The sequence below is a fragment of the Lepidochelys olivacea genome, assembly GCF_965140295.1.
Source record: "Lepidochelys olivacea isolate rLepOli2 genome assembly, chromosome: 2".
Lineage (NCBI taxonomy): Eukaryota > Metazoa > Chordata > Testudines > Cheloniidae > Lepidochelys > Lepidochelys olivacea.
The window spans coordinates 100,611,743-100,627,533 of NC_140412.1; positions in this window are offsets into that span (position 1 = coordinate 100,611,743).

The window sequence follows — 15,791 nt, forward strand, 5'->3', positions numbered from 1 at the left end:
CTACAGAAACTACCCTGTCCCAAATTAAATTGTTCATTCTCTAGCCTTCCTAGTGAGTGAATATTTTTACAAACTGCACCATCTACTGGCAGATGCATACAATTGTTTCCAGTAGATTAACTGCAGGGACAGATCTTTATAACTTTATATCTTTATACTTTTAGGATTGGAAGGATTAGAATTCTATCTGTAAATGATAGTAAGAGTCAATTTCACTGTACACACAAACTGACAAAATACTTCCACCGATAATCATTTAAATTTACAGAGAGGCAAAGTAAAAAAATGCTGCTTGAGAACTTAGTTTCGTTTAAAGATATTTACTTTGTATATTTTGACGTGTGACATTCACAATTTGTGTTTTGATAATTATAAAGCTTTAAATTTTGAATCACAATGTCTGTCGTTAAATAATTGTCCTTCTCTCCTGTTGTTGACCTCCCACCCCAATTTCCCACAGTTATGAGTATTTAGATTGTTGGAAGTGCTTAAAATAATAATTTTAAAAAATGGCCAAGCCAAATAGTTCAACAGTTAAAACAGTTAACACCACCTTCTCCTCCCCCCAACAAAAAAAAAAAAGCCTCCATCTGAAAAAACCTTACAATTTCCACAGTTCTGCTGAGTTCATAATCCTGTGGATTGCACAAAGCACAGAACAAAGAAAGAAACTGCCTGGAGCTATCATGGTAACCCAAGTTCCAAACAGACTCAAGAATGGCTTCTGAAAACAAATAGATAGTCGGCATGGTAACTAGGATAGCCAAGCAGAGTTTTATTATTGCTATTTACTTATTTTATTTATTTGGAACTTATGATTCAGCATCCTAAAGCAAACAGTGATAATAAAACAAACAATGTGAAACTTTCTAATTAATGTAACGTCATCCAAATATTACTGAGCCAATAGCCATCATCAGTTATGCTGGTGCTATCAGTAAATGGAAACTGAATAATTACTGTGGTATCCTGGAGGTATTATAAATCATTGATGAACTTTCACTAACCAAACAGCACTCCCTTCATTATCATTTTGAAACACTCTTGTTTTACCCAGGCTATTGCCTTGCAAAAGTTATCGGCTTGAGCTGAAAGGCAACAGAAGCAACACATATGTGTATTCATCTCAAAAGTAACAACAGGAGCCTAATGCTAAAAAAACAAAACAAAAAACAACTATGAACCTCACCCAACAAAGTTGTCCTGCCTTTTAATCCTTCTGAGGTCATTTAAACCAAGTTTATGCCCTCTCCTACATTTTATTGGACTAAAGGTCTTCCCATCATCCTTGGCTGAATCTTCCCTGCCACTTACAGTTGTACAAATTGCTATGTACCTTATCTTTTCTGACACACACCAGAGATGCCTGCATTTCTATGCTGAAGGAAACTTTGTTTGCAAATACTACCATCTGCAATTTACTGTGAGAGCCTTCAGCCTGACAGTCTCTGATTTATAACAACTTGTCTTTTTATAATCTGTAACTGCAAGGGGCACACTTTAAACCAGAAATGAATGTTCTGAGACAGTACAGGTTTTGAAGATATTCTGCATACTTCAAATGGACACCACTAGGACAAGTAATATGTCTAGAATGAGAATTAACTGATGTACACCCAATATACCCGGTCTTAGAAAGTAGCTTCCGTGGGTTATTTCATATAATTGTCCATTTGGGGATTCTTGCACTTTCCCCCGAAGTTTTGGCCACTGTCGAAAACAGGATAGTGGACTAAATTAACTACTGGTCCAATCCAGTAAATTCCTTTAAACAAAAAACAAAAACACACCTTACCCTTGGTCCTTTTCTTTTTCTAGGGACAAATTACTAAATATTCTTTCTATACACCTCTGTAGCGAATAAGTTACTATAAGATCTATCCCCATCCACACAGAACCTCCTGCATCCCATTGTAGCTATGACAGTAGATCCATCACTCTGACAATATTCACAAAGAGTTGAAAGAATACTTTCATTAGCTTAAAATATCATAGGTGAGTGGGGTTGCCTGTTGAAGAGTTAGAAGTCTAATGTTCTAAGACATTCTTAGGTTTTTCTCCCTCCCCCGACTCCTTTGTTTTTCTTAAGGCAGGCTCTCTCCACCTTCCACCCAGAAAGTCCACCAGGGGATAGGTAGGGCTCAGAAATGTAACTGTCACTTCTTGTGAATACGATGTCTTGGTGCATCAGTCATGGTCACTGTTCACTCCAAAAGGCTCTTTGGAAGCAGTATGACCTTGTGGAGAGAATCAGGAGACCTAAGTTCTATTCCCACTCTGCTAGCAGCCTTGGGTCACCTTGAGCAAGACATCACCTCCCCATGCCTCAGTTTCCTCATGTGTAAAATGACCCTGACTTTTCTAAATTGTAAAGTGCTTTGAGATTGTCCAATGAAAAGTGAGATAAGACGTGGTTTTTATTATTCAAATTCAATAGCCTACAGTCACTCCTTGCACATTTGTTAGATTTCGGTAAAGTAATTAGCTTTTGTTCTGCAAAAATATGTTAAAGGTTGACCATTACAGGCAGAAAAAATAATGGCATGTCCTATGGCCTTTCCTCACCCTGCAGAATATTAATTGGAGCAGAAATGTTAGAAATCGCTTACTGCTCCTTACCAATGAAAGAAGGGAGAAGGATTTCACTACCTGCATCTCAATTTTCACTGGGTGGCAATGAGGAGGAGGATCTATTTCTGCTGCCACTGTGATACCCTCAGCCCTGACTTGAGTATCCTTTTATCTTTCGAGTCCTGTTTGCAGAAACAAGGGACTCAGTGATTAAATATATCAGTTTACACTGTCCATTCATACTCTGCTTTATAGCTTTTTGGCCCAGTCTTTACTGTTCCAGTCCTTCACTCCAGGCTGCAGAGGGGTGGGAAGGAGCAGAGACAGTACTAGGTCATCTTTCCACTCCAACAAAACTGCTGGGGACAGATTGGTCCCCAAGCAAAGTTTAGAGCAGTCCTGAAGCTGCTCTATCTTATGCCTAGCTAAACCACCACCACCAGATGGTCACCAGAGGCATAAGATGCCCCAGCATTGGAGTTTGTAACTCTGCTCTGTAGCTACCACCTGACATTCTCCTCATCTCACTGCCTCCTAAAACCATACCGAGACACACAGATGAAGACAGCTATAACTGTGAGATTGCTCTCCTGTGGACCTTCTCACTACACTACTAGGACCTCTCTTCCCATGAAAAATCTTCAATTCTTCACTGCTATGATGAGTGGGCATATCATCAGGGAGGCTGAACTTCCCCCCTCATCACAAGCATGGAGACCACCAAAAGGGGAGTAGCCATGGTGGCACAAGGACAGTCCTGCCAGAACTTCACCCAGGTCAGCTCTCAGCCACTGCCTCCCACCCTGCTTTGGGCTCCTGTCTCTGATCTCCTACTGTCTGCCCCAGCTCCTCCCATCTGGACTGAACACCCTCCTCCCTCCCACATATACACACCTAGCCTCAAACTTTACTCCTGTACATCTCTCTCACACACACACACACACACACACACACACACACAGAGTGAAGCTGCTGAAGTTGGAATCAGGTGTTGCTGTAGAATGGGAGTTTTAGGAATTTGTTGGGTGCATTCCATTTCTGTCAGTGACAAATTGAAAGCAGCTAGCAGTGGGAGGCATGCAGTCTATCAGTATGACTGACTGGATAATGTCAAAGAATGTAAAAAGGTTCCTTTAACTGGATATTTCCTCAGTTTTCAGGGATTGCAGGGGTGGGTTTAGCACATCAGGAGCTAGAAACCAGCAAAAGTTTTGTTTGTTTGTTCGTTTTTTTAAAGTGGGATATCCCTATTAGGGCTGATTGGAAGTTGTCCAAAGAAACTTAGAATGCATCTAGACTGCAATCACGGAGTGCAGTTGCAGCTCAAGTTGCCAAATCCAAGCTAGCTTTAATTTAGGTAGCTCAGTTACCAGAGCAGTGACGCTGCAGCCATGCATGCTCGCCCCATGAATTCCAGGCAGGCTGGTAGAGCCTGCACTGAAAGCATTCCCTCCTGTAACTTCACTGCTCCAGGTCCTGAGCTATCTAGATTAAGGCTAGCTCAGGTATGGCTACTTGGCCTGCTATCACACTCCATGACTGCACTCATGGGGAGCAGGTACTGTAAGCAGGGGAAGGCTGTGCCTCCCCAAACAGCCTGCCATGGCCCTGCCCACACTCCACCCCCATGCCCCCACTGTTCCCTTCTGTGGCCAAGAGGCTGGGGGCTGCAGTATACACAAGACCCCCAGGCTGGGGCCACGCCACAGCACCTACCCAGTGCTGGGACTGCACCGCCCGCCAGCTGTGCTTGGGCTGGGGACACGCAGGGGGGGCCGGCAGCCACAGGGGAGGGGGCAGGGCCTCTGGCACAGGGGTGAGGCTCTGAGGGCTAGCTTTCCCGAAGGGCACCTTCACCCCGCAGCCCATGACTGTACTATAGATGTGCCCTTACTCTAGGTCAGAAAACACCGATTCGATGAAGCCAAATATTTTGGCAAAGAGTCTGTAATCGATGAAACTTGCCAAAACACAGGCAAGTAGAGCGCCACATTTCAGGATCCACAGCAGAGAGCCTTCCAGCCCTAGGATTCCCAGCTGGAGCCAAGAGTTCTTAATATCACTGTGTCATAAATATAAAGGGAAGGGTAAACACCTGTAAATCCCTCCTGACCAGAGGAAAAACCCTTTCACCTGTAAAGGGTTAAGAAGCTAAGACAACCTCGCTGGCACCTGACCAAAATGACCAATGAGGAGACAAGATACTTTCAAAGCTGAAGGGGGAAAACAAAGGGTTCTCTCTGTCTGTGTTGCTTTTGCCAGGACCAGAGCAGGAATGGAGGTCAGAACTCCTGTAAAAAGTCAGTAAGCAATCTAGTTAGATATGCGTTAGATTCTGTTTTGTTTAAATGGATGATAAAATAAGTTGTGCTGAATGGAATGTATATTCCTGTTTGTGTCTTTTTGTAACTTAAGGTTTAGCCTAGAGGGATTCTCTATGTTTTGAATCTGATTACCCTGTAAGGTATTTACAATCCTGATTTTACAGAGGTGATTCTTTTACTTTTTCTTCAATTAAAATTCTCTTTTAAGAACCTGATTGCTTTTTCATTGTTCTTAAGATCCAAGGGTTTGGGTCTGTGTTCACCTACGCAAATTGGTGAGGATTTTTATCAAGCCTTCCCCAGGAAACGGGGTGTAAGGCTTGGAGGGAAAGACGTTTCCAAGTGGGCTCTTTCCCTGTTATATTTCTGAGACGCTTGATGGTGTCAGCAATAAAGTCCAGGGACAAAAGGTAAAATACTTAGTACCTCGGGGAAGTTTTAAGCTAAGCTGGTAAAAATAAGCTTAGGGGTTTTTTCAATGCAGGTCCCCACATCTGTACCCTAGAGTTCAGAGTAGGGAAGGAACTTTGACTGGTCAACTTTTTCATAAGAGATTTAATTCTCTGGAAAGAGTATGAATGGTTTCACAAAGAGCCCCCAAACTGTCAAACAAGTTGCTCACTCTAAATATATACCTTTACATGTTTGTGCCTCTGAGCCTATCATTGACTTCTTTCAAGACTAGACACATGAAATCTATTGCCATATGAAAAAGCGCTTATGTAAGACAGAAATAACTTATCTTGATCCCTGATATGAAAGTGCAGTTACATTAATGAGATCACCCCTTTTAGCCCTTATTAATTAACCCCAGCTTTCTTGTACATGTGCAACCAAGAAATTAGAGGTGTGTATTCTTCCAAGTCCTGCTTAGGACTGATCAGGAAATGGTGGTGTTAATCTCCAAGTGCAAATGGTATTATGTCTGTATGATCTCGTCCATAATCTCCACTGGTCTCAGGAAGCAGGTGCTCATTCTTTCATCTGCTTGAATAGCTAGGCTAAAATACATAAAATTCAGTGAAGAGAAAAATTGCTGCATTCATCTAGAAACTGGGTCTCACTAAAATGTCCAATTTAGCAGCCTCTTGTCATTCCCAACAGATACATAAGTTATTACCACACAGTGAGCCTTTTGCTAGCACATCTGCCATTATATCCTCATTGAGATGAAATGTACAAAGCTGTCGAATTGGGCTCTGGCAGAAAACTATGTAGAAACCTCTAGCTAGTCTATCCTACCACCCAACGAGTGAGGAACCAACGCTCCTGGCACTCCAGTGGTCAGCTCTATTTTATTGAAAACTCTATAGTAAGCCATTAATTAAAATTAGAGGGGAGTTGTATGGATGGGACAGCTTTGGCACCTCATGGTCTTGCCAGTTTAAAGTGCTTTACTTTCCCTTTGCCCTTTAGTTTGGAATGCAGCACCCAACAGCCCAGTGCAGTGGCCCTCCATTGTGATGCAAGGAGGCACCTGCTCACATGGGACTCTGCTTCTTCCACCTCAAAGGGCTCTCTGCTGATAGCTGCAAAGTGTGAAAGAGAACTAGAAGCACAGAAACCCCATGCTCCTGAATTTTCTCCTGGCTGTAGGCTCCTAGCTATGGAGTAGACATGGCCTACTTGCACAGAACCATTTAGCTATGACCACCCATAGCAAGGCAGTTCCTGCTCTGTCTCAAGGGGCTCTTGCTACCACTGTCTGCTCTCCCACAACATCAAATTAATAGGCGATCACTACACCAACCATTTCCAATGGAACCATGAGTGTTTATAGATTGGCACTATATACATACATGAGAGCAAAATGTATATCTATAGATTTGTTTATTTTGCAATTAGAGAGTAAAATAATGGCCCCTTTTTGAACAGCTCTAGTACCTTAGCAGAAGCAAACAGAAACTTGAAATTGGACAGCTACACCCAAATCTTTCAGTAGACTGGTGAAAATCTTTAATTGGCCTAGCTAAAAGGGTTTTAAAGGAAACCACACGCCACTTTGCATGTGCATGATAAATTTTTCACAATAAGGTGGTGAGACTTGGGGGGGGGGGGTTAAATACTCTGTCATGGTTCTGGGATACAATCCAAACGAGTAAAGAGTTGTGTCACCACTTCCCCTGCAAACTTGGGTGCCTCCCAACGCTTTGCTACCAACCTGGGATGCTCAAGGCCAGTCTACATGCATGAAGATCACACCTTGAGTGTCTGTGGTACACTGCCCTGGTTCAGCAGCTCCGACTCCAGCAGACTGCCTGCAGCCCCCCAGCCCCACTTTGGGTTCTCCCAGACTTTGTTACAGTGAGTAAGGTAACCCAACCCACATACCCAGTCCTGAATTTCCCCAAAACTGCATGCCCTGAAGTGTCCATCCCTCTCCCTCTTCCATTCAAAACACAGCACTGAGTTGGTTTATAGTTAAAAACAAAACAAATTTATTAACAAAGGACATAAGTGATGCCAAACACAATCGAATATATAAAAATGATTTCTAAAAAAGTCTATAAATTCGACCTAATTTCGTAGTGTAGAAAGGGTTACAAGCAAATGAAAGTGAAGACATGTACGAATCTATAAAGCCAATCTTCAGGCTTTGTTCAAGATGGTTTTCTTACCACGCTTCCTCATTCACTACACACAGTCTAGTCTGCACACTAGATGAGGTGGGGCTTCAGTGGAAAGTGGTGTGCTACATCACTTAATTGAAGATGTGTTAACTTATTTGCAGGCAGGCAAGATTGCAGAGGCAATTCTGACACTTCTGGAATTCAGTGCCCCACTTCTGCAAAGAGAAATGGTATGGACTGACCTCCACCCCTACTCTGCACCTCCAGTGGGGCTCATACTGGCACAGGGGGCCACTCACAAGGTTGTTTGCAGGATTGGGGCTTTAATGTTCTTTTAAAAAAGGTATTTAGTGATTGATGTGATAAACAGACTGCAAGGTCTCTCCTCCTCCTTCAATCCACAAAGGAAACGGGTGTAGCTCTGACATGTGGAATTTTAACCCCCCCCCCCAAAAAAAAAACCCCAAAAGCCTGTTTCAATGAGATTCTGTGGAAAAGCAAGGAATACAAACCAGCAAAAAAGAAAAAACATGCAGCACATTTTCTTGTGAAGTTGTGCCAAAGTACTTTGCCACATATAAAATTATTTTCACCCCGTACTAGTTTTACATAGAGAATCCTAGGACTGGAAGGGACTTCGAGGTCATCTAGTCCAGTCCCCTGCAGTCATATATAGTACCCATTACTATGCTAGGGATATATTGTGTCATTATTGCAACGAAGATGCATGCATGTTTGTACTGCATCTATGGTCTATGACTAGGCACTAGACACTGTGGTAATAATATGTCCAAGAGGAGTTGCCAAATTGAGCAATCAGATCTACATGGGTGTTTCTCCCCATAGTCAGAGTTACACATAGTCTACATTCTATTGTTAGATCATCGCTCTATTAACCATCTTTTTCAGTTAAAGCAAAAACACTCTAGCAGGCAAGTATTTTTCTGTGGGACTATCATAGTACAGTAGTAAGTGCCTGGGTTCTCACTGGTCACATGATATATGTTTTAGTCATAACAGTCCAATTGCTGCCATCTTTAAAGAACCCAAAGTAAAAATTATCCTGTGCCCTGATTGAATTACTAGGCCAAGTGTGAGTACTGGGTCATTGCTGAAAGTGTTATATAGTGTTATTGCTCACTCCTCTTGCCTATGTTGCCTGCTTGCTCCGCCGCCTTCTCCTACATTATCCCCTCCCTTGTTTAAAAAGCAGTTACTAACTGTAGTTCTAACCAGCAGGCATTGTATCAGATGATCTACAGCCAACTTCCCAGGCCCAGCAATGGCAATTACAGTCATTTTAGAAGTCACTCAAACATGGATTCAGATTACAGGCTGAAAGTGGATGCTTAACCCAATACCGTGAAGCCTATTTTGTGGGAAATAACCATATGTTAGAGTTGTCGCAGGCTGTCTTGGAAGCTCAGCATGTTAAGATTCTTTAGGCAAGACTGATGTGCCCCCTGCACAGATGCACAATGACAGGAAGGGCCTAAAGAACTTTCCAACCTTTATGCACCCCTCACCAAGCCAATTGCAGAAGCAGTCCTTTAGCTCTACTCCAGAGGTTCTCAAGCTGGGGGTCGGGACCCCTCAGGGGGTCGCGAGGTTATTACATGGGGGGGGGTGGTCGCGAGCTGTCAGCCTCCACCCCAAACCCTGCTTTGCATCCAGCATTCATAAATGGTGTTAGATATATTTTTTTAAAAAGTGTTTTTAATGTATAAGGGGAGGGGTCACATTCAGAGGCTTGCTATGTGAAAGGGGTCACCAGTACAAAGGTTTGAGAACCACTGCTCTACATTGTGTTCTGTGCCAATGGGGCAGGAGCATGCTAATCAGCAGAGAGGGCCCCATGACTGACAGCAGCATTCACTGCATCCAGCATGAGGGCAGGGCAGCAGCCATGCTCCCATTGTGCTCCTGGGCCACAGGAGTCACTCCCAGAATTTCAGATAGGGGACCAGCATACCACGAGGTCCCTGTTTTGGGACCATTTAGCCCTCTGTCTTTGGGGATTGGACCCTCTTACTGATACCTATTCAAATCCCCAGTGTAGTGATTCAGGAGGATAGGATGAAGTTGGTGATTTGTTTACAGATCTCTGCTGCAGTAAGAAGATCCAGAACTGTTCTTTTCCTGTTACCAGTGAACCTGCATGTGCTATCAATTCAGACTAAAATGTTTGTTACATGCAGAGTTTGACATCAATCCTGCTTTGACCAAGTTAGTGTTGTCTTCTAGTCAAGCAATGTATATTACATATACCCTCTTACAGGTTTAGGGAGATCAGAAGTGCTGACTCGGTTTACTGATGGAGGCAAATAATTCACAACTAATCCTGTTATATTCTAGCAGCGCCAGACACACGTTAGCGGATACACAAGATTGTACAGAAAGAAAGCAAAATCCACACAACACTCACATGTATCCAGTTAAAAAAGGTCTAAAGTTGAAGCGAAAATATTTTGTTTTAACTATTAGTGACCTTGGATGTTTCCTGGTGATTAGTTTCAGAGTAACAGCCTTGTTAGTCTGTATTCGCAAAAAGAAAAGGAGTACTTGTGGCACCTTAGAGACTAACCAATTTGAGCATAAGCTTTTGTGAGCTACAGCTCACTTCATCGGATGCATTCCTGGTGATTAGCAACCAGATGATTTTAAATAGCCTCTAAATACTTCCAGCTAAGGGCCTGATCCAAAGCCCATTGAAGTCAGTGGGAGCCTTTCCACTGACTTCAGTGGGCTTTGAATCATGGCCCAAGTCGTTAATACCCAGGATATTCATCTGTGACTCAGTCAATCGTTCTTGACTAATTAATAGGGCTGTCAATTAATTGCAGTTAACTCATGAGATTAAAACTGCGATTAATCACAATTAATTTTTGTAATCATGATTAATGTTTGAGTTAATCACACTATTAAACAATACAAATTGAAATTAAATATTTTTAGATGTTTTTCTACATTTTTAAATATATTGATTTCAATTACAACACAATACAAAATGTACAGTGCTCACTTTATATTATTTTTATTACAAGTATTTACACCGTAAAAATGATCAAAAGAAATAGTATTTTTCAATTCACCTCATACAAGTACAGTAGTGTAATCTCTGTGTCATGGATGCGCAACTTACAAATGTAGATTTTTTTGTTCCATAACTGCGTTCAAAAACAAAACAATGTAAAACTTTAGTGCCTACAAGTCCACTCAGCCCTACTTCTTATTCAGCTAATCGCTCAGACAAACAAGTTTGTTTACATTTATGGGAGATAATGCTGCCTTTTTCTTGTTTACAATGTCACCAGAAAGTAGGAAGGGGTATTCACGTGGCACTTTTGTAACCAGCATTGCAAGGTATGCCAGATATGCTAAACATTCATATGTCCCTTCATGCTTCAGCCACCACTGCAGAGGACATACTTCCATGCGAATGACACTCGTTAAAAATATATATATTACTTAGTGACTGAATTCCTTGGGGGAGAATTGTACGTCTCCTGCTCTGTTTTACCTGCATTCTACCATATATTTCATGTTATACCCTTTCCCAGTGGACCTTGTCGGTGGCTACAACACTGGTACCATCAGCCAGGACAGCAAGATTAATTCAGCTCCAGCCAGTCAGATGAGCCAAAAGCTTCTCTTCAGGGACAAGATGAGGGTGAGGTGGGAGACATGAGATTTCTAAAGATAGCTACAGCACTCAACCCAAGGTTTAAGAATCTGAACTGCCTTCCAGAATCTGATTGGGAGTGGGTGTGAAGCATGCTTTCAGAAGTTTTAGAAGAGCAACACTCTGCTGCAGAAACCACAGAACTTAAATCATCCCCCCCCCCTCCAAAAACAACAACCACCAACCTTTTGCAGGTGGCATCTGACTCAGATGATGAAAATGAACATGCGTCAGTCTGCACTGCTTTGGATAGTTATCAAGCAGAACCCGTCATCAGCATGGATGCATGTCTTCTGGAATGGTGGTTGAAGCATGAAGGAACATATGAATCTTTAACACATCTGGCACATAAATATCTTGCAGTCTCAGCTACAACAGTGCCATGCAAATGCCTGTTCTCACTTACAGGTGACATTGTAAACAAGAAGAGGGCAGATTATCTCCCGTAAATGTAAACAAACTTGTTTGTCAGAGCGATTGGCTGAATAAGAAGTAGGACTGAGTGGACTTGTAGGCACTAAAGTTTTATATTGTTTTGTTTTTGAATGCAGTTTTTTTGCACAGAATTCTGTTTGTAATTTCAACTTTTGTGATAAAGAGATTGCACTACTGTACTTGTATTAGGTAAATTGAAAAATACTATTTTTTTTTTACAGTGCAAATATTTGTATTCAAAAATATAAAGTGAACACTGCATACATTTAAATTACAACACAGAATACAATCAATATATTTGAAACTGTAGAAAACATCCAAAAATATCTAAATAAAGAGTATTCTATTATTGTGGTCCTGCTTTGAGCAGGGGTTGGACTAGATGATCTCCTGAGGTCCCTTCCAACCCTGATATTCTATGATTGTTTAATCACGTGATTAGTCGCATGATTAATCACAATTAATTTTTAATTACTTGACAGCCCTACTAATTAACATTCTTTATGCTACAGGAGGATGAGATTTCTCTGGGGAAAAAGTTTAATGCCAAGTTGCTACTCTATAGTCTTCTGCTACTCATACTGTGTTAGCTCAGTTTTGTTGTTGAATGTACCTGGAGCAATATTCTGTGATGTACAGTACAGCATGCATGCCATGCTAAAGTAATGACAGCCCTGTTCATTTATTTAGATCCCACAATAAGAAGAGCCACATTATCTTAAAGTGTGACCGAATGAAGATTAATACAAAATGCTGGTGCCTCCTGTTTGAAGGAAGGAATAGACAAGGTAGAAGAACGGTAAAAAAGACAAATGAATCACAAGCCAAGCATGGTCATCTCTTGGCAAAATGGGTAATAGCTGCTTCATTGGATAATAATTTACCATTATATTAATAGATTTTTAATCTCAAGGATCCACAAGCATATTATAAACCACAAGTCTATATCAAACTGTGTAGACACAGATACGTAGATCATACACACACACACACACACACACACACACACACAGTTTCCCCATCATTAAAATGCAGCCAGTTATGGATAAGAATGCAGCAGCTGTGTAGCAAAATACAAATTGTTCAGTATCAGAGGGGTAGCTGTGTTAGTCTGTATCCACAAAAACAATGAGGAGTCCAGTTTACACCCAGTAAAATTAATTATACAGCAGACAGAAACAATCACAGAACCAGACAAACAGAGATTATACAGACAAACAATAGGAAAATGGGAACTACAGTGATTGAACAAAGAAATGAGGATTTCACATCCCAGCTTTTGATAAGTGAGTTCTTGCCAGACAGGATGTTATCAAACTAAGTTTCTTTTTACATCTTCTAGGCACTTCCCTTTCTCTGGAGACCATAGGCATTATCAGGACAGGATTGTATTCTTAACAGCCCAATAGCACCTTCTTTCAATGTGACTAGTTTGGAATGCGAGGATCTGACCAGATCTTAGCCTAAGCACTGTGACAGTCTGAGGCCCTGTAAGACAAGGCTCTTACACCAGCAGACAGTGGTTTTGATTCTCTCTTTTATACCTCTATAACTAGCCAAGTGATAAGAATACACCTAAATTCTTAGGCCTTTACAGACAGGCCTGAATATCTATATCCTAACATCCACCACCTTCCTAGGTAACCCATTCCAGTGCTTCACCACCCTCCTAGTGAAGAAGGTTTTCCCAATATCCAACCTAAACCTCCCCCTCCGCAACCTGAGACCATTACTCCTTGTTCTGTCATCTGGTACCGCTGAGAACAGTCTAGCTCCATCCTCTTTGGACCCCCCGCCCCGGTCAGGTAGTTGAAAGCAGCTATCAAATCCCCCCTCATTCTTCTCTCCCACAGACTAAATAATCCCAGTTCCCTCAGCCTCTCCTCATAAGTCATGTTTTCCAGTCCCCTAATCATTTTTGTTGCCCTCCACTGGACGCTTTCCAATTTTTCCCACATTCTTCTTGTAGTGTGGGGCCCAAAACTGGACACAGTACTCTAGATGAGGCTTCACCAATGCCAAATAGAGGGGAACGATCATGTCCCTCGATCTGCTGGCAATGCCCCTACTTATACATCCCAAAATGCCATTGGCTTTCTTGGCAAGAAGGGCACACTGTTGACTCATATCCAGCTTCTCATCCACTGTAACCCCTAGATCCTTTTCTGCAGAACTGCTGCCTAGCCACTCGGTCCCTAGTCTGTAGCAGTGCATGATATTCTTCCATCCTAAGTGCAGGACTCTGCACTTGTCTTTGTTGAACCTCAGTTTTCTTTTGGCCCAATCCTCTAATTTGTCTAGGTCGCTCTGTATTCTATCCCTACCCTCCAGTGTATCAACCATTCCTCCCAGCTTAGTGTCATCTGCAAACTTGCTGAGGGTACAATCCACACCATCCTCCAGATTAATGAATATATTGAACAAAACCGGCCCCAGGACCAACCCTACAAAAGCAATTTTCCCTCTCTTGGTTTTGACACCTCCTCAATTATTGGGAGTGGACCACATCCACCCTGACTGAATTGGCCTTGTCAACACTGGTTCTCCACTTGTAACTCCCTTCTCTTCATGTGCCAGTATATTTATGCCTGTATCTGTAATTTTCACTCCATGCATCTGAAGTGGGTTTTTTTACCCATGAAAGCTTATGCTCAAGTAAATCTGTTAGTCTTTAAGGTGCCACCAAACTGTTCAGTATGATTTCTAAACAGCTACCCTATTCTTCTCCATAGGTGGCTGAATTTCAGTGGTAAATAAACCCACAATGTTTAAATGGATTTGAATTAAGCAGGACAACATTCCCCACCTATGGTTTGGTACAGACCTCAGCAGAAGACTCCATCTCTTGCTGAAAGCATTATGGGAAATTTAGAGAGAAGAGTCAGGATGTTTGATTTTAAAATCTCATCAGCGAGGAAACATTTTAATTAGGAGTAAGTTAAGGGATATGCTCAGTATATTCCAGCTGCTTGCCATAGGATGCTACCTAACACTGGTATCAGTATTACTTGTCCATTACTAGGAGGGTAGTATTCACTCCGAATGAATGAGAGAGCCTCTGTACCATTATAGCCAGAGATCCCAATGGAACTCTAGTGTCAGGCATTAGCATGTGGGTTGGCTGCTTGTCTGCTGTACAAGGCCTGTAATAGATATGTACAAGAGGACAGAGTTAAAATTAAGTAGCCTGAATTCTCTGGGAGTTGCTTGAAATAGGTTAATAATATAGGTTTTCCTTCCAACAAAAATAAAGAGTACTGAATACAGTGGTTCAGCTTCAGTGAGAGACAGTTACAATATAGTTGAAAAGTCCCATGTGACTTTCAGTGAGCAGGATTTTGTCAACAAGCTCTGAGACACTGATATAACCCTTTTCCCTCAGGGATGTCATGTGTAAGTACAAGAACTTTCAAGTGTATTTAGTTATCTGACTAATTATGAGGACAAAACTTTTGACAACAGCCCTGTTGTCAACAGGAAAGTACCACAAGATTTTCAAAAGATTTATGCAGCAAATAGCTATTTCTATACTCTATAGCTAGCCTTTCCAGTAGAGTTGGAGCCTCTGTTTGCTAATAAATCAGAATATGTGGAAGTATTTTGGGAATTTCCCCTCTCCCCCCATACACACACACAGAGCTTTCCTTGTCCCTGCCTCCATATAAAGTATAAAATGTATTAGCGATGGCAAGAAGGAGATTGTGGGGAAAGGGAATAAAAGAGAAGATAGCAAATTCAGGATTTTTATACAAGTTAACACTTACTGGCAAATTTACTGGAGGAGGGGAGTTAAGTCAGGCAATTACAAGTGAACATTGGTTTAAACCAATTAATGGAGAGAAGGTATGTGTTACTCATGAGGGTTCATATGAAGCTAAGTTTTGCCTACTAAGGCAAACCCACATCTCCCACTTAAGGCAACAGGAGCTACAGGTGCATAGCAGAGGGCACAATGATTTGTAGTGAATGTACCTTCCGGTTTTGATTAAAATGTATAGCTGATGGACTACACTTTCAGTTCAATATGTAAAATGTTAAAGGCCAAATAACCAAGCTTAGCTAATGTATGACCTAAGACAAAAAACAGTACAATACAAAAAGGAGCACACGTACCTTTCCTTTTGGAAAGCAACTCGTATCTTTCTGCATGTTCACCTTTCTGCATGTGCTTCAAAAATACACCCCTAAAATTACCTCTCTATTTATGCC